Raw genomic sequence first — 23,622 nt, 5'->3', positions numbered from 1 at the left:
CTCCTGATAGTTAAATCCGACTGTGTCATCATTCTTGAGCTCCTTTCTCACACAGGACAAAATGCAAAGTCTTGGTCCCTAATGTCTGGACCCAGTTGCAATATGCAAAACATCTGGACCCTGTTGTTGCTCTGACCTCGCCCTCGACTGCACCCCCCAGGTCACTCTTCTCTTGCCTCACGGACCTCCTTGCTGTTCCTCTATCCTCAGAGACTTGGCACGTGTGGTTCCCTCTGCCCATCCTCCAGGTAGTTAGCTCCATGGCTGGCTCCCTGCCCAGGTGTCCTTGCCTCAGAGTCACCTGACCACCCTATCTAAAAGGGCAGCTTTGCTCTTTGTCTTTCCCTCCCTTCTCATTTCTGTGGAAAATCCAAAAATGTCATCAGTGGAGACCTTCAGGCCCTCTTCAAGGCTCCCAAGACTGATTCTTGAAATGTCTTCTTAAAGTATCTTGGCTTAAAGTTTTGCTCCCATAAATAATATTTTAAATCACTTTGTAGTCTTGGTAGATATATCTTGGGGGTAGTATATTACCTGGAATTTTCTTCTGAAGTGTGGATTCTTAGAGCAAGGCTCATCAGAGACTGGAGATTAGCCTTAGTGGCCCCATGGACTATGCTATAGATGGGAGCAGCAGCATGAATGGCAGGGAATACTCAGCAGGTGTGGCTTTAGGCTCAATGTACACTGCAGTGAACACCTCCATATTTTCCTGCAGCAGCCTGGCTTGTCCATTAGATGACAGGTAACAGGTAATAATGCTTCATCCTTATCATCACTTTTTACTGGGTTCTTTGGGGATGTCATTATTATGGCTTCTTCAGAATTTTCAATTAATTCTCCTTAAAAGGTAGGAAAGAAGAGTCAATATGAAATTAAGTTGATTAAAAGAGTATCAACGGCTTAGCACAGTGTTAAGGATATGATAATTGTGCATCAGGTGGAAAGGGCAGTGGATACAGACTGACTGTGTCTCCCCAAAGCCATATGTTGAAGCTTCAGTCCCCAATGTGATGGTTTTAGAAGGTGAGACATTTTCAGGTTATAAGGGTGGAGCTCCCATGAGTGAGATTAGTGCCCTTATAAGAAGAGATGGAAGAGCGGCAATCTCTCTCTCTCTCCACCATGTGAGGCTATGAGAAGACAGCCATCTGCAAACCTATACGCAGGCCCTCATCAGGCACCAAATCTGCCAATGCCTTGACCTTCCCAGCCTGAAGAATTGTGGGGAATTAATTTCTGTTGTTTAAGTCACTAGGTCTATGGTATTGTTTTACAGCCACCCAAACTGACCAGGACAGCAGCCATTCAGACTGAAGCAGCATGATGTAAGAGACAGGTGTTACAACTGCCGTCACCACACTTTCTACTAGTGAACCGTCTTTTGAACTAGATTTAAATCCTGGGGGATATACTCGATCAAAACAAGGGGAAAGAGGAAGATGTGATATCCAGGAAATAAAGAATCCTATCACAGATTCTTTGAGTGGAAGCCAGGATGAGTCCTAGACAGCAGGGATAAAGGGAAAACAGCCCAAAGGCGGAGAAATGCCTCAAATAATTTTAGCTGATGTAAGTGACCCTATGGAACACTGCTCTGAGATGTGATTTTAAGTAGTAGGAGGAACTAGCTAAAAAGGCAAAGAGAAAAGCAAGCAAAATGAAAAAAACCGAGGTGATTATTAACTTCAGGAAAAACTGAAAGTAGAAAGGAGAAATAATCATAATAGGTGATGATGCTTCTATATGCATAATATTTGCATAGTGTATGAGTGGAGACTTTGAAGATGGATTTAGCGAAAATAAAGAGAAGAGGGGATGGCAGTGTAAGAGAGCATGTCCTCTTCTACCACAGCAGGAAATATGTCAACGGGGCTTAAAACTGATCGATAGACACATAGCTGCACGTGTCTATTATTAAGAAGTATGGAGATTTTGGAAATGTCAGAAAAAACTTACTAGAAGGGTCAAAAATGGTTACTTCTGCACAGCAGACAGTACTATGTATATTACAAGTTTTCAGTATTACTTAACTTTAAAAATTACATGTAGACATTATTTTAATAAAATAATAATCAAAACAATAAAATAGTCCATGTGTTTGAAGCCTGTCTGTCTTCAAAAGGCTCTTGATAAAGGTTCTTTTTCTTTTTAAGACAGTATTCTCATAGGAAAGAGTCTGGCTTCTTCTTTGTTTTTGTGAGATAAAGTCTCACTCTCCTGCCATTGGTAGAGTGCCACGGCATCATAGCTCCCAGCAACCTCAAACTACTGGTGTCGAGCAATCCTCTTGCCTCAGCCTTCCAAGTAGCTGGGACTCTAGGGGCCCACCACAATAACTGGCTAGTTTTTCTATTTATAGTAGAGATGGGGTCTTGCTCTTGCTCAGGCTGGTCTTGAGATCCTGAGCTCCTGAGCTCAAGTAATGCACCAATCTTAGCCTGCCAAAGTGCTGGGATTACAGGTGGTAGCTGCTGAGCTCAGCTAAGAGTTTGGCTTTTTGTTAGATTATATTGAACCTAGTAACATCTGCCAATGACTCTTTTTGGGGACTTGGATGGGGTGTTTACTGATGGGACCTCAATTCCTTTATTTCTGAAGGGAAGAGGGCTTGGCAGTCATACATTGCTTAACAATGGGGATACATTCAGAGAAATGCACCTTTAGGCAATTTTGTCTCTGTGGGAATATCACAGTGTGTACTTACACAAATGCAGATGGTGTAGTCCACTACACACCCAGGCGATATAGCATAGCCTATTGTTTCTAGACCACAAACCTGACCACTGTACTGAATACGGTAGGCAATTCCAACACAACAGCAAGTTTTTGAGTATGTAAACACATCTAAACATAGAAAAGTTCCAAGAAAAATATTGTTTATCATCTTCAGGAACCACCGCTGTATGTGTGCTTCATAGTTGGCTGAAAGGTTGTCATGTGGTACTTGACTGTATTTATAATCTCTTAGGCCTGACCCGGCACTATTGTGCTATGAATAGAACCTTTTATGCAACACAGGTACACTGACGGGATGCCGTCACACATGAAAAACTTGGCTGCTGTTAAAGTCATGACTTTGATCTGGGCTGTGGAGCTGGGAAGATGAGGAATGTCTTAATCACTGGCTCAAGAACATGAAAGGCGATTGTAAGGAGAAGGGGAGGCCTCCATCACCATAAAGAACAGAAGACAACAAAATAATTTCACCCTGGCATGATTTTTTACCTTGCAGAGCTATTACATTAAAATAGGGTGATATATCCGAATACACTTTGTAAAGCCTATACGCTCTGTATGAGCACAGGCGCCAGGGCTATATTGTTTGAAAAGGGTCAGCACACTATAGTGGAAAGAGATCTGGCCTGGGAGTTAAACTATCTGAATTCTAGGGTTGATTTTCTTATTAATACTCTGGGTAAGCCTGGAGAATCTCTCTCATGTCCTTTATCCCAGTTTCAGGATTAGTAAAATAAAGTTTGACTTAATTTAGTTCCTTCTGTTAACAGGAAAAGACATCAAATTCGGGTTTGGTGAAGTTGCTCATGGAACTGAGATGAAAATTCAGGAAGAACGAGAGCCAGATGTTCTGGAGCTCTAGGTAGGCCTGGCATTCAAAATACCGAACAACCAGGAAGGCATGGGGACAACCCAATCGGAATGGAAGCTGGTAGCACACTTGATCAGGGACCTCAAGGCCCTGACCACATCTAGGCATCAAAAGGGAGATCTGGAGTAGTGGTCTCAGGAAAAGGAAGGTGAAGAGAACATTCTGGGTTGTGGGGCAGCAGCCATTTACCAACCAGTATGAAAGCATTGCAATAATTTCCCAACTGGTGTAGCTGTATTTGTACGTCCCTGCTGTAATCTGGGTATGAAGCACTGTTGTTTCTGCAGGCCTCTTTGTTAGAGTGAACTGAGTGATTCAGCAGTTTGTTTTGCCCTGTGTCCTACCACTTACATTTGAGGGAGACAGTGTCTGGTTGGCATAGTTTAGAGCATATGCCTACATTTGGCTAAGGGAAAACAGGGCACCCTCAGTGACAGCCCTCCAATTGCATCTATCGAAATGGAGGCCATTTCCTGGAGGAACTCAGAGCTCTGATACTTTAGGATGAAATGCAAAGTATTTATCAACTGCCATGGCAGAGTCATCAGTTAATTAGAGAGAGCATGGGCCCTTGACTACATGGCAGGGTCCTGAAGGCACCCTGCTGTGCTGGGGTCAACTCTCTGTTACCAGCTGTGCTGTTGCCAGATCAGGGGACACAGGGGAGTCTCAGGAGTAGGAATGGGGTAGACAGCAGGAGGAGGAAATATAGAAGGAGGGAGCAGGGGCTTGGGCTGTGGTTAGTGCTCAGAGGTAAGGCATATTGTCATCCACTGGGCCTGCCTGCTGGTTGAGTATGAAGTGGAATCGATGCTGGACTGGGGGAAAATCACAACTGGCTGTTACTGTGGGGCTGGAATAGAAAGCAAATAACCTATTCAGTTGGGAATCATGGTTTGCTACAGTGGTCCATGAACATGAGGTGTGGCAGTTTATGGTTATCACCATGACTAGGAGATGGGGCGAGTGCTACGGGAATTTGGTTGATAGGGCCAGGAATGGTAACTGTTACAAAGTCTGAGTTAGTCATGTTGTATTAACCCAAATGCCAGTAGCACCTCTGTTGAGAAATACTGGAAGGAGAATCTTCCAGAAGGGGCTGCTAAAGAGAGTATGGCCAGTGCAATGGACAGGAGGGTGACAACTCTGGTTTGGGTAATATAGCTGCCATTTATTATTGATTATGGATCAGGTCCACAAATACATCTATCATTTAATTCACATTGGCAATGCGCTAAGATATAGTAGATTAGGCTCTTTCTAAATATGAAGAGTTAGGCTCAGAGAGACAAAATAACTTTACTGAAGTGAGCTAAGAAGGAGGCAGAAACCTTAAATTCTAGTTAAGTCTAAAGTCTTTCTTCAAGGTTTAAGGGGACTGATAGGCAAGTGACAACAGGGTGTGTGTGTGTGTGTGTATGAGAGAGAGAGAGAGAGCAAGAGAGAAAACATGTACATGTACATGGGGTCCTTAGAAATAGGACGCTAGTTGCGTCACAAACTTAGGATGAGCCTCTGACAAAGGGTTGTTGAATTCAATTAATGTTGGAAGCTGAATTTTTTTGATATTTTTGAAAAGGCTCCAGATAATCATGGTTTTTTTCCCCTTAGGTTGAAGGAAAAGACATAAAGACATTTAAGGGTGTCTTCTGCTCTTGTTTTTATGATCTATGTCTCAGTACCTTACCAGACTCTGAGGGCTGATCTTCAGATAAGTGTTGAATAAACACTCTCTTGAAAGGGCTAGGACTTCACACACAACTTCTACTAAACGCAAAACTGATTGAAACCAGCCATTCTGATTCAACATTAACTGACGTTTATCTACATTTAAAGTGAAATGCAAGAAGTCAAATGTTCAGGAAAGGAAGAAAGGGTGAGTTCGAATTCTTAAAAATAACATTTTATATGATTACTAAATCAATACAAATCAGCACATGAGATTTACCAAGCAAATATCATGCCTAATTGTTTTATATGGGGTTTTGAACACATACATGTATTCCACATTTAAAAATCATCAGGGAATCTCCCATTACCAGTTTTCTGAATTAAATAATTGGTATTTAATCCCCTCCACGTTTTACCTAAAACTTTGTAGTAACATGCAACTATCTTCCCCAAGGGAATTACAAGAAAATTTACATCAGTCCTCTGGGTTTTGGTAAAAATGAAGAATACGTGTACGACAGTTATTCTCTTATAATGAAGAGTGGGAACAGAATATGAGGGTTATCGACACTTACATGGGGGCAGAAGAAAGGACAGCTAACCAAAGTGATGGTTATCTTCAGGATAACTAACTGCATTTCAGGAATTCTAGTCCCCGGGGTAAATCTAGGGTGTCTGGGAATCTTTCCAGTTGCCGTGGCAGCACAAACTCCTAGCAGACACCAGGTGGCGCTCTCACTCAGGCAGTGCGCTGACCCGAGTCCTGGCACTGGAGTCCCGCTCCTAAAAAGCCGCGCCGCCGCCTGACCCCAGAGAACTGCGTCCAGTGAAGCGCGGAAGCAGAGCGGCGCCTTGCTCCGGCCGCGCCCTGCGGCTGATCCCAGGCCAGTTCCGACTCAGACTTAGGGATGCAGGGCGGCAGCCGGGGCCGGAGTCGGCCTTCCACTCCAACCGCAGGACCTCAGGGGAAGTTCAGCTCCTGGGCAGGGATGCAAACATCACAGGAATTCCAGGAAAGCAGAGGAGGTGGCTAACAGCAGTTTGGACTGTTGGAGCGTCCAGAGGACCAACCTGACAGGTTTCAAACTTTACAGCGCCTCTTTCTGGATGCTCAGCCGGGCACGATGGAGGCAGTTCCGGAGATCTTCGAAGAGGGCCACCTGTCCTCTCTTCTCTCCATCACCAGACTCTGGCGGTGGTGAAACACTCTTTTCAGTTTTCCATAGCGAGAAAGTATTTTCTCACAAAAAATAGGGTCTTGCTAAATTCTCAGTTTTTATGCACCTTCCCCTCACCTCTAACATTTGTGAGCTCGGAACAAGCATTACAGAATCAGCCAGTAGGGTCAGAGTTGTTAGCATGGTTATAAAATGGATAAAGACGGTGACATTTTTAGAGGGCCCCTCGGGCTAGAGGGCGGGACCCAGTCTCTAGGCAAGTAGCTCGGGGCTCTGGTGCGTGTTCCGTTCTCCATACCCGGGGAGAGCCTCTTAAAGGGTGTTGATGCCAGGGTGTTTATAAATGCAGAGTCCCAGGTCTCGGCTACAACCTGTGAACCAGAATCTCTGCGGGTGAGGAATCTACAGGTTTATGAGGTACGTCCTTTTCTAACGTACACAAATGTCGGTTCCAACACCTCCAGATGATTCCGCTACACATTAAAGTTTTAGAGCACTGCAGCTTCGGCGTTTCATAGCCCTTAGACTTGTTCAGAGGAGGAGGGAGAGGGGGAGAGGATCGAAGGAGACCTTTCCAGTGGGTCCAGTCGCGGCCCCTCCTCCACCTGGAGGGCAGGGTCTCTGACTCGGGGCGGCAAGGCAGATCTTTGAGAATGGGGAAGTCGGCACACAGCACCTGAAAACAGGTGGGCTCGAGCTCTCCCATAGCGACCAGGGGTGCGGGTTTACGAGCTGTGCACCAGCTTCTGTCCCACTGGAAGGGAGGAAGCGGCTCGCAGCCGGCGCCCCGCACCGGGCTGCGGCGCGCACCTTGCGGCGCGCACCTTGGGGCAGCTGCCAGGTCTAAGGGCCCGGGGCTTGAGGGCGGCACAGGCCGGGCCTCCACAACTCTGGTGGGGCGGGGTGGGGAGAGGGGGAGGAGAGAAAGTGGGGGGCGTTAGGGACTTGGGCCTGCCTTCCACCTCCCCACCTTCCGCCCCCGCGGCCACTTTCCGCTTTATAATTGGCCGCCGGCGGGCCTTCCTTTCCCCTTATCTGATTCTGGGCGCCCAGCAGGAGGGAAACGCTGGGGAGGAGGAGGCGGCTCCTGGCGGCTGGGAGTGGAAGCCTGAGCCGCAGAAAGAGAGGGAGCGGAAAGAGAGGGAGAGGGAAAGGAAAGGGAAAGAGGCTAATTTAAAAAGGGTGATCGGAGGGAAGCAGGCAAGGGCCGTAAGCTGCCAGGAGCCAACTCGCGGCCAGAGCTTGGATCTAGGCGCGGAGAGGTCCCAACCTGGGCTGGAACCTTGCCCTACACAGGTCAGTTCGTCTTTTTCTGCTCTTCCTGGGCTCGGGCCGGCTTCGAAGTTTACACGTGAGGAAGCAAGCCACCTGCAGATGCAATGCAATTCCACGAACCTTCTCTACAGGATGGCCTGGGGACCTGGGGATGTGATGGGACGGGTGCACCTGGATGCCTCTTCGCGGGGGCAGCAGGGAGGGAAGTCGGAGGCGCTGAGTGATGAGAGTGCAGAGATCTTGGAAATACCTGTGTTACTCCCAGGAGTTTTTCCCGGGGCTTGGGTGCTGTGAGTGCGCGACAGAAAGAAGCTGCGTTTGGGTGCGGGACAGTGGCGGCGCCTGGATTTCCATATAGTAAGGTCGTAGTAAGGCGATATCTGGTTAGAGAGGGGGCTATGAATTTGTCTTGAAGGGTAGGCATAGGAAGCACGCTCTTTTCATTCACTTTGTATTGGAGGTCGATTGATAGAGTAGCCGATGATGATCTTAAGGGATAAAACTCATCCCACCAATCGTTGGTACTGCTACAGCTCTGGGCAGCTAAGGACCAGGTGTTAGGGCGAAAAGAGCCACAGGGCAGAGCGCGCGGATGGAGGACGATGGCAGGAGGCGCTCCTCCACGTCTCTGCGCCGGGATACTGAGATCCCTCCCTCTTTGGTGCATGAAACTGGGAGATTGTGGCTTTAAGACGCACGGCCAAGCTGCAATGTTGTAGATGCTCTCCACCCTTCACGTGCCCCCCTTGATCCTTCTGACCAGCCTTACTGTTTCAACCTGTTAGTACTCAGTGCCTTGGCGGGAAGCTGTTCCGGGGAGCTGGGGTTTGGCGCACAGGTGAGACAGATTTAGGTCCTGGCAAAGAGGAGCGGTGTGGGGTCAGTAGGTGATCTCAAGTCCCAGGTCAGGGTCTGGAGGCTGTTTGCAAGCCCAAGATCGCAAGCGCTCCGGTCTTGGTGCTGAGAGCTGGAATCCTCTGGGGAAAGCTTGCCTGTGGCGCCGAGCTTAGGGTTACTCTGCTTAGGTCCAGGCAGTTTTTGGACATGCTCTTATGGAAAGTGTCCAAAGCCTCTAAAGCTTGTGTACAACTCTCCTAGGGACCTGGATTTCCCCCTGAAAATTGCTTCTGGAGCTGCCACTGAGAGCCCCATTTCTTCTGGAAGTTTTGGAGAGTCCGCTGCTGGCAGCAGCTGAAGGGTGGGGGCAGGAACAAGAGAAAGATGGGAATAAGGCTTTGGAGGCTCCGTGGAGAGCATCAATGAAAAGGGGTTTTCTGAAACTGCCCTGTTCAAGGCCCAGGGGCCTCTCATTTACTGAGGGCCAGGGAGGGCGTGTTTCACTTGCAGTGTGTGATAGAGGGGCCCAGTTTAAACCCAGCACGCTGGGTGCAGTGAGAGACCTGGGGTTCTGTTTCGGACAAGGTGGCCCAGTTCTGCACACAGAGAACCCACTGGTAAATTTGGAATGAGTGAATGAATAGACAGCTGAACGAATCCATAGCATTTGGATGGATTTCGTCTGGAACTGGACCCAAATGGCTTGATTATTGTATAATTTTGTTTCTTAAGCAGTTTTGTTGAGACATAATTCAACATACCATACAATCCACTCATTTAAAATGTACAATTCAGTGGTTTTTAGTATAGTCATGGAATTGAGCACCCATCACCACAATCTTATAACATTTTTAGGACATTTTTTTCTTTCGGGATTTCCCAAAAGAAATCCCATACCTATTAGCAGTAACTCCCCATTTCTCCCTAACCTGGCACCCTGTCCCTGGGAGTTGCCTACTTTGGACATCTCCTATAGGTGGAGATATACAATATGGGGTCCTTTGTGACTGCTTCTGTCACCTAACAAAATATATTCAAGCTTCACTCACGATGTACAAGATGTGGTTTTTATTCTCTCTCTAATCTCCGGGCATCCTCTCCTCCCTGGGAAGCCTGGAGCCAGGATAGTCCTGAACCTCCACTGCAGCCCTGACCTCCTGTGGGTCCCTTTGAGGACAGGAGCCCCAGTGGTGAGGCCTCTTAGTAATTCCCTGGACAGGATTCCTTGGAACCCTTCAGGATTCCTGGAGTAGTTTTGGATGGGTCCCAGGCTTCAGGATTGATGGGAGGAGCCTTTTGGCCCCTATCCTGCTGTAACAGTCCAGCTCAGGATTTCAGAGAACTCTTGGAGCTCTCCAGGCATGTCTTGGTTTTTCGAATCAGCCAGAGCTGGCCGTAAGAATGGGCTGAACTAATTGGTCTGAGTAGAAGGGGTACTAGGGAAAGCCCCCGGCCCACTGAAGAGACCCTGTGGGGTGTACGCCCTTTCAGTCTTAAATATCTCCTAGTGTCATCTAGCAAAATACAAGCATCTCTGCCTGTTTTCTGTTGACAGCCTTGGCAGTGTACAACTCTAAAGCCACATTTGCAGTCACTTTTATTCAAATTCAGCCAAATGACTGATATTTCCCTGGCTGTCCAGTGTAAACTAAGATTCCTTTAGAGGACAAGGATCTTCCTGAATTGCTACAGGCTAGGGTGGCGCTGTTTGGGCATCACTGAGCCAACAAATTATATGGGATTATTCCAGTTTGTTGAGAACAAAGTCATTGGTAAATGGGATACTGGAAGGTCCCCCAGGGAACTGGTGATGGTGGTGGTGGTGGGGTGGAAAGAGTTTAAAGGAAAGTGACAAGAATATACTTTCTTAATGGTAGACTTACCCCCAGAGAGCGCTGGATACTATCAAAACAATCATTGTCCTCTACTTCTGTAATAAAAATTGGCAAGAATCCAGTTACTCTTTTATAAATATATACAGTAAACTTTGGGTGTAGACTAAACCCCATCCTGTCCCAGTGACAGGTTTGCGGGTGTGTGTATATTATAAATGTGTCTTTTTTTTTTTTTCTTGAGTACTTATTGGGTATGTGGCTTTTTTTCTTTCTGAAACACATTCTGGTCTCCTAATTACTTGGGGAAGTAAATAATATTTCTTTTTCAGCATTCACTGAGTTTCAAGGAAAAAAGTTACCTTTTCTGGGTTCATAAAGCCAGTCAGTGACAGATACATGAGTAAAAAAAGTCTATATGGAATTTGAACGCATATCCCCTTGGACACTTTCTGGACCAGCTTCTCTGATGGGGGAGGAGGTGGGGCTGACTGTGACTGTGACTGGATGATGTAAATTGTGGCCAATCTAGTAGCTGAAAGGAGGAGCTAGAAGAGGGAGGTGGACCAATAAGGGTGAGAGCTTAGCTCTCATTTGTGCCCTTACACGTTCCTTTACCATCTCTGAGAAATTTCAGTTTGCTCATTTGCAAAATGAGGTTAACAATAGCCACCCTAGAGGGTCATTTAAGATCTAAGAGCCTGGCAGAGAAAATGGTTTCTCTTTTTTCCTGTTTCTTTTTTTCCCCCTCCCTCTTTCTAAAACTTCTTCCCACTTTTCTCCTTTCCCTCCTTCCCTCTCTTTCTCTTCTCCATTTATTTGAGGGAGCCCAGAATCTATGGGACATTGTGAGAGATTTGGAGCTGAGGTTTAGAACTTAGACTTCCCATTTCCTCAAGGTAATTTTTTTAATCAGTGGTTTTGCTGCACTTTCCTGCCGAAGGGATTTGTTAGAGATTCCCTGGCAGTTATGGCTAACTTTGAATTTTAGAGAGCAGAGTTTTGTCTCTTTTCTCCTATAAATTACTTGTGGCTTATGAAGTTGGTCTAGAGGAGGCTGGGCTTTGCTACGTCCATCAGAATGTCTTAGGATGTGTCACTATCTAGGGGTGGTTAGGAAACCCTTTATTGGATAAAGATCCATTTCTGGATGGCTTTCTGTCTCTGCTCTTGCAAAGAGGAGCACACGGATTTGATGTCTAAATGTGATATTCTGCTATAGGTTTTTTGTTCTCCTTCTACTTCCCAGCCCTGCCTCTTGCCATGAACTGGTGCTGTGTGAAACATTTGAAATGTGGTAGTGCATAATATGTTTTGGTAAGTGGAAATGCAAATCGCCAACTAGAATACAGGGGTAAGGGCTATAAAACAGAAAATAAAGATTACTACTGTAGGAAACAGAGGAAGAGCCTCTGACCCCACACTTCCTGAGGGAAAGGATGTCTAAGCTGAGATGGACAACCATTTATACCTATTTTAGAAATATATTTTATTTTAGCTATAATCTCCCATTTCTTTGATAGGGGAGCTATGTTAGTCTTTGAAAAAATAAAAGGAGATAAATTTTAAAATAGCCAGGTGATGGAACATTCCTGTGTCTTAGAGCTGTCATTCCAATTTGCCATATTTTGAGGATGGCTCTGCCTTCTGTGTCACACAGAACTTACACCATCTGGTTTAAGACCGTTGGAACATCTGTATTTCTGAGGCTAATTTGCAGTAAAATCCCTTGCATTTGAGTAATTCATAGGGCTGCTTCTAACCTAGTAGGGACTTTCTGTAGATTAGAAAAAGTGAGCTTCTAGGGGCAGGCCCCGTGACATTAGGAAAAGAAAACAGTGCCCTTTGCTCTGGGTACAAGCTTGCACTGGGGCACACTGCTTAGGAGAAGAGTGTCTGCTGATTTCAAGCATTATTCATCCTAGGCCCAGTACAAATTGTTCGGTGCATCAAGTGTGAGCTGTACACATATCAGCCCTAATCATTCAATCACTGTTTGGGGTTCATTGAGAGTACAAAGAATTAGGTTATACTGATTACATTTTAGATAAAGTCCCTCTTATACTTGTGTCCTGCCTCCAAGGGGTGTGCCATACACTGTGACACCCCCCATCTACCTCCCTGATCCCTGATTCCCCTCCCCTCCCCTTTGTATTAGCTCATCTGTTGCATTCATATTAGAGTAGAGTACATTGGATTCTTGCTTCTCCGTTCTTGTGATGCTTTACTAAGAGGAATGTGTTCCATCTCCATCTAAGTTAATACAAAAGATGTAAAGTCTCCATCTTTTCTAGTGGCTGAATAGTATTCCATGATGTACATATATCAGAGCTTGTTAATTCATTCCTAGGTTGGTGGGCATTTAGGCTGTTTCCACATTTTAATGATTGTAAATTGAGCTGCGATAAATAGTGCAGTGCGAATGTCCTTATGATAAAAGGATTTTTTCCTTCAGGGCAAATGTCTAGCAATGGGACTGCAGGATCAAATGGGAAGTCTAATTTGAGTTCTTTGAGGATTCTCCATATTTCCTTCCATAAAGGTTATGTTAATATGCAGTCCCTCCAGCAGTGTAAAAGTGTTCCCTTCTCTCCACATCCATACCAGCATCTTCAGCTTTGAGACTTTGTGATGTGGGCCATCCCCACTGAGTTGGGTGATATCTCAGGGTAGTTTTGATTTGCATTTCTCTAATGATTAGGCATGATGAACATTTTTTCGTATGTTTGTAAGCCATTCATTTGTCTTCTTTAGAGAAGGTTCTATTCATCTTTCTTGCCAAGTGATATATGGGATTGTTGGGTCTTTTTTTGTTGATTAATTTGAGCTTTCTATAGATCCTAGTTATCAAGTTTTTGTCTAGTTCATAACATGCACTCTGAAGGTTGTCTGCTTTGGTTGTTGTTTCCTTAGCTGTACAAAAGCTTTTCAGTATAATCAAGTCCTATTTGTTTATTTTTGTTGTTGCAATTGCCATAGAAGTCTTCTTCATAAAATATTTCTCCAGGCTATATCTCCAAGTGCTTTCTCTACACTTTCTTCAAGGATTTTTATTGTTTCATGCCTTAGATTTAAATCTATTATCCATCTTGAATCGATTTTTGTAAGCAGTGAGAAGTATGTGTCCAGTTTCAGTCTTTTACATGGGTATATCCAGTTCTCCCAGTACCATTTATTGAATAGGGATTCTTTTCCCCAGTGTATGTTCTTGTTTGGTTTATCAAAGATCAGGTGGCCATAAGAAGTTTGTTTCATCTCATGGTTTTCTATTTGGTTCCAAATGCCAATTTCTTTATTTTTGTGCCAATACCATGCTATTTTGATCACTATGGGCTTGCGGTATGCCAAATGTCTGGTAGGGTGATATCCCTGGCTTTTTTATTATGAAGAATTGCCTTGGCTATATGGGATTTCTTCTGGTTCCATACAAAACAAAGAATTATTTTTTCCAAATCTTTAAAGTATGATGATGATTTTTTTTTTTTTTTTTGAGACAGAGTCTCGCTATGTGGCCCTTAGTAGAGTGCTCTAGCATCGCAGCTCACAGCAACATCAAACTCTTGGGCTTAAGTGATTCTCTTGCCTCAGCCTCCCAAGTAGCTGGGACTACAGGCACCTGCCACAATGCCCGGTTATTTTTCATTGTTGTTGTATTGTATTTGTCATTGTTGTTTGGCAGGCCTGGGCTGGGTTCAAACATGCCAGCCCTGGTGTATATGGCTGGTGCCCTAGACGCTGAGCTACAGGCACTGCCTGATGTGGTATTTTAATGGTATTGGATTGAATCTACATATTGCTTTGGGTAATATAGACATTTTTACAGTGTGAAAACGTTCCCCGTCATGAGCATGGTATGTTCTTCAATTTGTAACTATCTTTTGCTATTTCTTTTCTTGGGGTTTTGTAATTTTCTTTGTGGAGGTCCTTCACCTCTTTTTGTTAGGTATATTCCTAGGTATTTCATTTTCTTTGAAGCTATTGTGAAGGGGATTGTGTCCTTAATTAGCCTCTCATCTTGGCTGTTATTGGCATATACAAAGGCTACTGACTTGTGGACATTGATTTTATATCTTGAGACATTACTGTATTTTTTGATGACTTCCAGGAGTCTTGTCCTTGAGTCTTTAGCATTTCCTAAGTATAAGATCATATCAGTGGCAAAGAGCAATACTTTGTTGTCTTCTGCACCCATTTGGATTCCCTTTATTTCCTTCTCTTACCAGATTGTATTGGCTAAACCTTCCAGCACTATGTTGAATAGTAGTGGCAATAGGAGACAACCTTGTCTGGTTCCACTTCTAAGTGGAAAAGCTTTCAGTTTTATTTCATTTAGTATAATATTAGCTGTGGGTTTGTTGTAGATGTCTTCAATTAGATTAAGAAGTGTGCCATCTATGCCTATATTCTTAAGTCTTCTAATCAGAAAAGGATGCTAGATTTTATCAAATGTTTTTTCTGTATCTATCGAGAGGATCATGTGGTCTTTGTTTTTGCTTCTGTTGGTATGGTGAATTATGATTATGGAATTGTGTATGTTAAATCAGCCTTGCATCTCTGGGATGTAACTTACTTGATCATGATGAATGATTTTTTTTAATGTGTAGCCGTAATCTATTAGCTAGGATTTTGTTGAGCATTTCTGCCTCTATATTCATTAGTGAAATTGGTCTGAATTTCTCCTTTCTGGTTGGTTTTTTTCCTGATTTTGATATTGAGGTGATGTTTGCTTCATAGAACATGTTAGGGAAGATTCCTTCCTTCTGAATTTTTTGGAATAATTTATGCAGTATGGGTATAAGGTCTTCTTTGAAGGTTTGATAGAATTGTGGTGTGAAGCCATATGGACCAGGGCTTTTTCTGTTGGGACATTTCAATTGTAAATATTTATTCACCCAACTTAAATGCTCCCAAATTTATGAAACAGACCTTGATGAGTCTGAGCAGTATGATATCCCAGAGTATATCATAGTAGTCAGGGACTATAATATCTCTCTGACAGAAATGGACATATCCTCTAAATAAAAACTAAACAAAGATACAATTGACATAAATGTGACCATAGAACAAATGGGATTAATAGATATATCCAAAACACACCATCCCAAAGCTAAGGAATATACATTTTTTCTTGTCAGCCCATGGTATGTACTCCAAAATTGACCACATCCTAGGATACAAATCAAACCTCAGAAATTATACCTTGTATCTTCTCAGACCACAAGGCACTAAACATTCCAACAGAAACATTCATCTACACACAAAGACTTGGAAATTAAACAACCTTATGCTGAATGATAGCTGGGTTCAGGAAGAGATAAGAGAGGAAATTGTTAAATTCCTCAAACATACAACAATAAAGACTCAAGTTACCAAAACATGTGGGATATAGCAAAAGTAGTCTTAAGAGGGAAATTTATCGCATTAGATGCCTTCATTTGAAAAATAGAAAGAAAGTACATCAACAAATTCATAAACCATCTTATTGAATTGCAAAAAGAACAATCTAATCCCAAACCCAGCAGAAGAAAAGAAATAACCAAAATTAAATCAGAGATGAATTAAGTTGAAAACAAGGGAATCATTCAGAAAATTAACAAAACAACAAGTTTGTTTTTCTAAAAAATAAAATCTATAAGCCTTTGCCCAGATTAACTAGAAACAGAAAAGTAAAATCTCTAATAACCTCAATCAGAAATGATAAAGGAGAGATAACAATAGCTGCCACAGAAATATAAGAAATCATCTCTGAGTACTATAAGAAACTCCATGCCCAGAAATTTGAGAATGTGGAGGAAATGAATCAATACCTGGAATCACATCCTAGATACCTCTCCCTAGACTTAACCAAGAAGAAATAGATCTCTTGAATAGACTGATTTCAAGAACTGAGATAGAAGAAATGATGTTTCTTTCTTAAATAGCTTTTTATGTTAAAAAAAAAAAAAACAAGGAGAGCCCAAATATGCAAGATAGGAAGTGAGAATGGAAAACAATCACAAAATTAGAGGAAATTAAAAGAATTGAATGATAATTAAAATAATTGTATGTGGATAAAATGGGCTATTTTTAAACTAAATAAAAATTTTAAATGTGATCCTAGGTTATATGAAAATTATGAATAAAACATTAGGCACAAAAATATTGAAGACGTTACTAAAAAGTAACCTCTCCAAAAATGTCAAATCCCCATAGTTCTGCAATTGAATGCTAACAAAAATGTAAAACAATTAATGATAACTATGACATTATAATAGTCCCAAAGTACAGTGTATGGGAAGTAGGAAAACTTCAAAATTATTTTTGTAAAACGAGAAAATAATACTGATATCAAAATATGACATAGCATAATAAAAAAAGAATAAAAAAGTAATCTCCCTTACTAATATCAATGTACTTATCAATATGAATAATATATTACATAATAGAACCCAATAACACTTCAAAAAACAATCCACAGTGATCAAGTTTTGCACATATTTCATATGCAAGTTTAGTATTAGAAAATGATTCATGTAATTCTATATATTAAGAGGTTAAAGGGAAAATATCAGGTGATCCTCCCCATAGCTACTATAATATTTTAACATTTTATTTGTCAGATTAATAAATCAATAAAATCTATATAGATTGGTATTTACTTAATGTGCTACATTTGTATTGGTATATATTTGTTTGTCTTCTATCTAACATCTATTTGTCTAGCTATCTATCATCAAGATCAGAATCACATTCAAGAAGTCTTCCTATTGAAAGCAAGAACAACATAGATGTCTACTATCAATATTCTATAGATAGTAGTCAAAGCAATAAAACAAGAAAAAGAAATGAGAAGCATAAAATTTGGAAGGTAAGAGGAAAGCTATCATATGCAGAAAAAAGTTAAGGAAATTAATTATTGTATACTTTGAGAGTTTGAAAAAATGTTAAACTATTATAAATAATAGAACATTTAGTAAAGTGGTAGGTTACAAAATTAATATAAAAATAAAATTGCTTTGCTATATTTAAGAAACAAATTTTAAGGATGATTGAAGAAAAACCTATTTATGCAAGAAATAATATTTGTATTTGTAAATACAAATACTAATATTTGTATTTGTAAATAATTTGTAAAATATCTTGAAATAAATTTAACATGTCAAATTTGTATGAAGAAATCTATAAAGTACTCATGAAGAAATGAATATGACTTGAATAAATATATTCTTCTTGGATGAAAAAAAAAGCCTATTAGAAGAAAAAGTAAATTTATCAAAATCAACCTACTAATTTAACTTAATTTCAATTTTTAGGAGTTTTTAGAACTGAACAAGATTAGCCAGAGGAAAATGTCAGTAAAATATTAAAACATATAAAGTTTTGATATTTACAATTATTTAGTATTCACACATAAATAGACAAATCAATAGAAAATAAAAAGTAGCATTTTTAACCTGTGTGCAAAAGACAGATTACTCTATAAATGGCTAAACATTGATCAAAAAATAGCCAAAACCTTTCCATTTACATTATAATAAAGTTTAGATAATCAAAGATGTAAATTTAGAAAGAGAAAACAAAAATACTAAAAGAAAATATGGAAAAATCTTATAATTTTGAAGAAAGAGACTTCCATGGATTTTATAAACTTCTTGTAGAAGACAAAAAACAAAAAATCAATATTGAGCAAAATATTTTTAGTATATATTATGGAAAAGGAGCCACATATTAAATGAAAAAAATTCTCATAAAAAAAGACAATCTTATAGAGAAGTGACCAAGAAACACCAGAGAGGTCACAGAAAAAAAGACATCTTAAATATGTGAAAAGATATGCAATCATATTTTTAGCTAAGATATTGTACATTGAACTACAGCTTTTTCATTTGTGGAAAATTCTGCTAATATCAGAGCTGGTAATGGTTTGGAAATATAAGCACTCACATATACCATTGGTGATATAGAAACAGTCATAACTTCTTTGCAGATCAATTCAGCAATATACATGAATACTTTTAAAAAGACCTATGTGTATCCTAAACAGCAGTTCCACTTTTAGCAATCTGTCTTAAAAAATGATTCCCATATATGAAGGATTGCCTGGTGGCATTGTTTAAAATGGGGGGTGGTGGTGGAAAGAACCCCAAACATCTATAAGTACAGGAATAATTAAAGAAGTTTGGGTGTATTTATAAGACAAAATAGTATAGCAATGAAAGTAATGAATTATATCTACATATATCAGTATACGTAGATCTAAAAATCATATTGTTGAGTGAGAAAAATGAAGTTGCAGAACAACAAATATGATATGATTCATGAAAAAACACAAAGAAATATATCTGTTTGTAGTAGTCGTTTTTAAAGTGGTATTATGTATGTGTGTATAGTAGTTTTTAAAGTTTGACAAAATATATACTTAATTATTAAGCATCCAGGAGACTCAGGGATTTTGGCTTTATCTGTAAGATCCTATTTTTCTGAAGGGCAAAATGTATTCACATATTACTTATAGTTGCTTTGTAAATACACTTTAAAAAATAATTTGTGTAGAGAAAGAAAACTAAATGTAGGTAAAATTATATATAGACATGAAATAAGCATCATCTAGTATTCATTAAATATATATATTTCTTGAGTATATAGTATATACAGGTAAGTCAGGTTTAGAGCTAGTGCTAAGGTTGTAAAGGTAAATAAGGTCTAAGTTCTGCTTCCAAGGAGTTTACAGTCTCAAGAGGAAATGACTCTTAGTCATGGATTGACCAAGATTTTAATTCCATCAACAACTTTTCTAGAAGTCTAAATTAGTCTGTAAGGGTTTTATGAACACCTTTAGAGAATCTTAAGAATAACTAGATTTTACTGTTTCTGGATTTACTTTTTCTATTATATTTTCTCTATGGCTTCTTTTATTTCTTGATTAGTATCTTTTGATAAACAGAAAGACTTAATTTTGAATAATTTCTTTTTTTTTTTTTTGAGACAGAGCCTCAAGCTGTCCCCCTGGGTAGAGTGCTGTGGCATTACAGCTCACAGCAACCTCCAACTCCTGGGCTCAAGCGAGTCTCCTGCCTCGGCCTCCCAAGTAGCTGGGACCACAGGCGCCTGCCACAACGCCCGGCTATTTTTTGGTTGCAGCCGTCATTGTTGTTTGGCGGGTCCGGGCTGGGGATTCGAACCCGCCACCTTAGGTGTATGTGGCTGGCGCCTTAGCCGGTTGAGCTATAGGCGCCGAGCCAATTTTGAATAATTTCAAATTATCACTTTACATACTTGGTATGCTTTTTGTATGCCTCTTAAGAACCTACTCCAAGATTGAGATAATATTTGAACCCAGTTTTTGTGTATTTATCTAGTTTTCCTTGATCCATTTGTTGAAAGGTCTTTTCTTCCACCATTGAATTGTCCTAGCACTTTAAGAAAATCAATTGACCCAATATTTTTTGGTTTATTTGTGGGGTCATTATTCCATTCCATCTGTACTTATGCAAATGGATTTCTATTGTCTTTACACTAGCTCTATAGAAAGCTTGTTACTAGGAAGTGTGAGTCATCTGACTTTGCTCTTCTTTTTCAAGATTGTTTTGGCTGTTCTAAGCCCTTTGCATTTCTATGCAACTTATAGAATCAATTTGTTAATTTCTACAGAAAGTGACTTGTTGAGATTTTTATTAAGATTGCTTCAGATCTGTAGATTAATTTGAGGACATCTTTTTTTTTTATTAAATGATAGCTGTGTACATTAATACAATCATGGGGTACAGTGTGGTGTTTTCATATACAATTTGAAATATTTTCATCAAACTCGTTAACATAGACTTTATGTCAATTTTCTTTGTTATTGTGTTAAGATGATTATACTCTACTTTTAGAAAGATTCACTTGTACCCTTGTAAAACATCTTAACTGAATATTTTAGTTCATGAACATGGTACACTGTGCTGTTTATTGAGGCTGGCTTTAATTTCAAGAATGCAATGTTGCATTTTTTCACAATGATGAGTTTACAGACCTTGTATGTCATATTAATTTCTAATATTTTGTGTTTTTGATGTTATTTTCAGTGGGATTGATTAAAAAACTTTTTTTGTTTCCATTTGTTTTCTGTTATTATATATGCATATGGTTGGTTTTTGCCTATATATTTGTGTCTTTCAGTTTTCTGAAATTTACATTTTAGGTCAATTAGGTTTTTATTTTTTGGGTAGATTTTTAAAGGCTTTTCTTTGTAAATAGTGATGTTGACTGTGAATAAAGATAGTTTATTTCTTCTTTCCCTTTTGGTCTGCCTTTTATTTTTCTTGGCTTATTGCATTGGATAGGACTGCTAATACAACGATAAATGGGAATAATAATTGTTAACATATTTTTATTATTCTTGAGGGAAGTTTTATGCATATTTTACCTCTCTCACACATTGTGGCTCACTTTATTCTGATGTTTTTCTTGCCAATTTCCAGTTTCTCTAGCATCCCTAAACTCTGCTCTCTGATGCAGAGAGCTGAAACTGTGAGTTTCTCCTTGATTTCTGGTCACCATGCCATGTATATTGAGACATTCCTGCAGGGAAGTAACAGCTAACCACCATGCTAATAGCAACAAAACTAGGTCTTCATTCCTAATTTAGAGTTTTTTCCTACTATGTCATGGTGGAATGCTAAGAGGTAAGAATAATATTATATTACCATCATTAACTTCCTCCAGGTCTTATTTTTAAGTAGACCTTATTAGCTAATACTGAGAATGTGTTTTATGATTCTGGAATGTGGAAGGTAGTGTTCTCAGAATTAGCTAATGAAAGAAGAGACAAGGAATACCATCAATGGGATGATATATTAGGCCTATTTTGTTGGTTTGTTTTTATCTACAACTTGTGTAGTTTGCGTCATCAAATAACTATAAAATTCTCTTTCTATAAAATGGATACTTACATATTAAATATGTAGAGTTGGGAAAGGCATCTTAGGGGTAATTTCATGCTCCTCATTTGTCCTCAGATACAGAAATCCCTTTGACAATATCTATTATGGGTAAAATTTGGCTAGCTTCTGTCCTGAAACTTCTAATAAAGGAAGAAACTGTTCTAATTGTAGAGATTTTTTTATATCCATTTCCACATCTTTAGATTTAAATCACCCCACTGATTCAAGTTCTGTTTTCAGAAGCTATACAAAATAATACTGTTTTTCTTCTACATGAAGGCCCTTCAAATATATGAAGACATCTGTTAATGTACCTCTGATTCTTATTTTTCCTATGCTTAAAACATGCTTAAATATCACAATTTATTTCAAACCTTCATTGTATGAACTTGTCAACTATAGTTGCTGAGTCTTTTCCCAAACTTGTGAATTGCTTTTAAGTTAGGTCTTCCTTGTCTTCATATGGGTGATTATTTCAAAGCTGTATGGAATTATCCAGAGAATGATAAAAATGGCTAAGAATTTATTTTGAAAAGTCTAAAGCAGTTCATTTTTGCAAATAATTGTTGCCTCTGTTCAGTTTTTCTCTAAACTTTAAAAAAAATTTAAATATTTTTAGTGGCAGGGCCTCATTCTATCACTCAAGCTAGAGTGCAGTGGCATGATCATAGTTCACTGTAACTTTGAACTCCTGAGCTCAAGCAATCCTCCTATCTCAGCCTCCTTAGTAGTTAGGACTACAGGCATGTGCCTCCATGCCTAGCTAGTTTTTTTCTTTAGAGACATTGAAGGGTCTCACTTCTGGCTCAAGTGATCCTCCTACCCTTGAATACTATGCAGCCATAAAGAAAGATGGAAACTTTACGTCCTTCATGTTTACCAAAGTGCAGGGGGGCTATTTTTACCTGAACCTTTTGGTCACAATAGTTCCACAGCCTTAATATGATGGAAGAGATGAAGACTTCTTGATTTTTGTTTTCTTCTTTATCATCTGCCCTACTAGCGAATCCATTGATTATTATTCTTTTCTCCTTTGTGTTATTTCAATTTGTTGCTAACATGCTACTAATTGAATCTTTCTAAGTGCTATCTGTAGTCTATTAGCTATATTATCACGATCATTTTACAAGATGGATATTATCTTGCTCATTTCATTGATAAAGAAAGATCCAGAGAATGGTTTAACCAGTTAGTCCAAGATCTATAGCAAATAATAGGGACACCTGGCCTCCTCACTCCCAGTTTTCTCTTCCTACACATGATCACAAGCTAACTTTCCATTCTTTTTTTGTTTGTTTGTTTTTGAGACAGAGTCTTACTTTGTTACCGTCAGTAGAGGGCCGTGGTGTCATAGTTCACAGCAACCTCAAACTCTTGGGTTCAAGTGATTCTCTTGCCTCAGCCTCCTGAGTAGCCGGGACTACTACAACATCTGGCTATTTTTAGAGATGAGGTCTCACTCTGGCTCAGGCTGCTCTTGACCTTGTGAGCTCAGGCAATCTGCCAGCCTCAGCCTACCAAGTGCTAGGATTCCTGGTGTGAGCCACCACACCCAGTCCTGTAACTTACCTTTTTGTTTCATACTTACCTTATTTAGTTTTGAAATATGATTGCTTGTGATCTTCCTTTTTAATTGAATTGTAAGCAAGTTTACCACAGGCCTACTTTTCGGTTAATCTTTCTTTTCAATTAATTGTAAGTTCACTGAGAGGAATGTAGGATGTGAAGTATTGCATCTTTTTTGGTGCCAAGCCCAGTGCTTTGATTATATAGTAGGACTCTCACTAAGTCACTGTTGGAATGGAAATTCTAATACTATAAATAATCTCTTTCAGGGCCTGGGGCTGCTGTATATATGCTATACCAGATGGCTAACAAGAATTCTGTTTAAGTTAATGGTTTATTTTTTCTATGTCAGCAATGATTGAATGGAATATTATCCAAAGTTTGGAGATACACACACACACACACACACATATACACACACATATGTATATGTCTTGGCAAAGAGAGAGAGGAGTGTTTACAAAAGCTTTAGAATAAATATTTCTAAGGAATTTTGATAAACTTGGCTGTAGGTTAAGCCGGAGGTCTTGTGGGTACCCGCAAACACTGTCTAATGCTTGCACATGGGCCCCTTGTTCCTTTCTGACATTAGCTATACAAATAAGATTAGGCAAACATATGAAAGGAAGGACAAATTAGCACTAATGACCTGGTTTTAAGTTACTGATTATAAAATTAGGACAATGTTCTGAGAATATTTGTATCAAATATTATCAACTTTCCCTAAATTTGGTTTATATCTTCTGAAT

At 40.0% G+C, this 23,622-nt stretch overlaps 1 protein-coding gene across 4 annotated transcripts in view; it reads left to right on the top strand.

Moving 5' to 3' along the window:
• Window positions 1-7,551: 7,551 nt before the first annotated feature.
• The window catches only part of COL14A1 (collagen type XIV alpha 1 chain), a 213,906-nt gene continuing 197,835 nt past the window's right edge, over window positions 7,552-23,622 (top strand). For all 4 annotated transcript variants that reach the window (XM_023517768.1, XM_003782379.3, XM_023517769.1 and 1 more), the window contains exon 1: window positions 7,552-7,755. The gene's annotated coding sequence lies outside the window, so the exon portion shown is untranslated. The remainder of the gene's footprint in view (window positions 7,756-23,622) is intronic.

This window comes from Otolemur garnettii, unplaced genomic scaffold (genome assembly GCF_000181295.1).
Source record: "Otolemur garnettii isolate 467f Iridium unplaced genomic scaffold, OtoGar3 scaffold00004, whole genome shotgun sequence".
Taxonomy (NCBI): Eukaryota; Metazoa; Chordata; class Mammalia; order Primates; family Galagidae; genus Otolemur; species Otolemur garnettii.
The sequence above is the reverse complement of the archived record's forward strand: the minus strand, read 5'-3'. Positions and strand labels throughout refer to the sequence as shown.